Source organism: Bidens hawaiensis, unplaced genomic scaffold (assembly GCF_021521415.1).
Source record: "Bidens hawaiensis isolate Kalapana, Puna unplaced genomic scaffold, B.hawaiensis_p1.1 tig00067772_1, whole genome shotgun sequence".
Taxonomy (NCBI): domain Eukaryota; kingdom Viridiplantae; phylum Streptophyta; class Magnoliopsida; order Asterales; family Asteraceae; genus Bidens; species Bidens hawaiensis.
In genome coordinates, this window is record NW_027502013.1 from 55,438 (window position 1) to 58,698 (window position 3,261).

The following is a 3,261-nucleotide window of genomic DNA, read 5'->3' on the forward strand; positions in this document are numbered from 1 at the left end:
TAGGGTTAACCGTTATTTAGCCAACTAGACTCATCCCGCGTTTGACACATTTTGTAAAATAAAAAGCCTTTAAAAAATATCAATGAAATCATTATGTAATAAAGAATATGATTTTCCCCCAAAACATTTAAAAACTATTCTATTTAAAAACGAGGGGGTTCGATAGAGAAACTCACGGTTTGAAGTCCTTTTCTCCAAAATATGCGTGTCCTTTATTAGTACACGTTTTATTAATAAAAACCTTATTTGAGTCTTAGTTTATAAAAGTCTTTTACTTATTATCCCTACTCTAATGTCCACACAAGCATGCAAGCAATTAGAGTCCTATCAGTTTAACACACGTATAGTTCAGTTTTTTTTTCGTTGACTATTGTTTATTAAATATGTTAATTAATAAATAAAGATATAATTATATTAAATATTAGAGTTTTAGTTGCTGGAAAGTTTAAGATTAATTAATTTATTTATCACCTATAATTGTTGTCAGTTTCGTCGGTTTTGTCGGTTTTATGTTTAAAACGACTCGTTTTAGTTTTTCGTGTAAAATGTAACTTTTAAATTATGGAAAATACTTGTTACGTAAATACTAGTCAAGTTTTACAAGTTAACTTGTGAAAATATAATATTTTCATTTTTGTTAATATTTTCTTAAAATAGCAACTTTTTAACGTTTTCTTGTCGGTTTCTTGACACGAACCGTTTAGGACTAAGTTTTATTATCTTGTCCTTTTCTCGTGTATTAAATTATGTTATACATGAGTATTTTACCACTTTAGGGGTTGTTCTAAAACAGTCCCTAATAGTTGTGTCGGTTTCGTTCAAAATTAAACTGAACAAGTCTATACTAATCATCTTATGGACTAACCACACATATAATGACACATAATTCACTATTAATTGCAGTTTTGATCAAATAAATCCATAAGACACGTGTAATCGAGTTTTAGGTTCCTAGTTCGTATTTTAGGTTTCATTAACAATGTTACTAGTTAAGCTTGTTATTTTTATATAAACAATTATTATTAAATATTTTAAAATGTCCAGATCTTTAAATTAAGTTGTAAGTTCATAATCATCCAAAACATTACTTTTTAAGTAAAAATTTATTATTATTCTATTTTAGAAGAATCTTATGTTTCATGATCCAAGTCTTGTCTTTTTCAACAATTATCATGTTTTAGCTTTTAGATGATTCTATTCCTTTATACTAATCACTTTTATAATATTCCCATCTTTATTAATCTTTTAATCAATCTTTCAATCAAAGGATCATGGATTTTTATAAATTTTCTAAGTGTTGTTCTAACAAAGTTTCCCATTTTAGTAACCTTTAATATTTGATAATTCTATTTAATCTAATTCTTTCACTTTGATTAAATTTAATTTTAGGTTTAATTCATTCAATTAGTTTTATATGGTTTCATGCATCCTATGTGTTCTATCCCAATTTTTGTTCTTTTAATATATCATTCAACTAAGTTTCCCTATTTTTACTTTTTCGAGATCATTTAACCCCTTTAATGAATTATTTACTTTCTGACTTGTTACCCGGGGTCATTCCACGTCAGATTCGTTACGTGGCGATTTTTGCACTTTTTGTTGACTTTGAAACATATAGATCACTAATAAAGAAGATTTTTCCTCATAATGACTAAATTTTATTGCTAAAAATGATTCATTAATGAAAATTTTTGGCAAATGTTACATTCTCCCTACCTTTAAGAAATTTCATCCCGAAATTTAGGAAGTGGTACTAGGTTATGATTCTGCAGGAAATAGATGGGGGTACTTTTGCTTAATCTGGTCTTGACGTTCCGAGGTGAATTCAGGGCCGAGCTTTGAATTCCAACGGACTTTGACTAACTTGATTCGGTTTCTTCTTAGCTTTTGAATTTTCCAATTCATCACCTCTACAGGTTCCTCAATGAATCGGAGCTTATCGTCTACCCGGATATCTTCAACGGGGACAATTAATGATTCATCGGATAAACATTTCTTCAGGTTTGAAACGTGGAACACGTCGTGGATTCCGCTGAGTTCTAATGGTAGTTCGAGCAGATAGGCTACTTTGCCAACTCGCATAATGATCTTGAAGGGTCCGGCGTATCGAGGACTTAGTTTACCTTTCTTCCCGAATCTAACTACTCCTTTCCAAGGTGAGACCTTTAACAACACCCTATCTCCTTCCTGGAATTCTAAAGGTCTTCTACGGTTATCTGCATAACTCTTCTGTCGGTTTGCAACCGCTTTTAATCTGTCTCTAATTTGAGAGACTCTGTCTGTGGTTTCCTGGACAATCTCAGGCACTGTCAATTTCTTTTCTCCAACTTCGGCCCAACAAAGAGGGGATCGATATTTTCTCCCGTACAAAGCTTCAAAGGGAGCCGCTTTTATACTAGAGTGATTGCTGTTATTATAGAAAAATTCAGCTAGTGGCAAATTAGTATCCCAACTTTTGCCGAAATCAATGACACACGCTCGCAGCATCTCTTCTAATGTCTGGATGTTCCTTTCTCTCTGGTCGTCGATTTGTGGGTGAAAGGCGGTGCTCATGTCTAAATGGGTACCTAAGGACTCTTGCAAGGATTGCCAGAAAAGAGAGACGAAACGACCGTCTCTGTCTGAGATGATTGAAACAGGTACACCGTGTTTGGCTACGATTTCTTTCAGGTATAGTCTAGTCAGTTTCTCCAAACTATCTTTCTCACGCATGGGAATGAAATGGGCGGACTTTGTCAACCGATATACAATGACCCAAATGGAATCATGATTTCTAGGAGTGGTTGGTAGCTTGGTTACAAAATCCATGGTAATGTTTTCCCATTTCCATTGGGGTATCTCAGGTTGTTGCAGTAAACCAGGTGGCCTTCGGTGTTCAGCTTTCACCTTTGAACATGTCAGGCACTTACTGACATAAACTGCTATATCTGCTTTCATATTGGGCCACCAATAGAGTTCTTGAAGATCCTTATACATCTTTATTGATCCTGGGTGGATCGAGTACTTGGATCTATGTGCTTCATCCAAAACTAACTGTGGCAAGTTTCCGAATCTTGGTACCCAGACTCGATCGATCAACTATTGTGTACCATCGGTCTTGGTTATGAACTCGCATTCCAACCCTCGTAACTTCTCATCTTTGATGTTTCGAGGTTTCAAAGCCTCTTTTTGTGCATCACGAATTCGAGTGGTCAGACTCGTCTGAATTTTTAATCCTAACGCACGTACACGGAGTGGTTTCTCTCTTTCTTTTCTACTCAA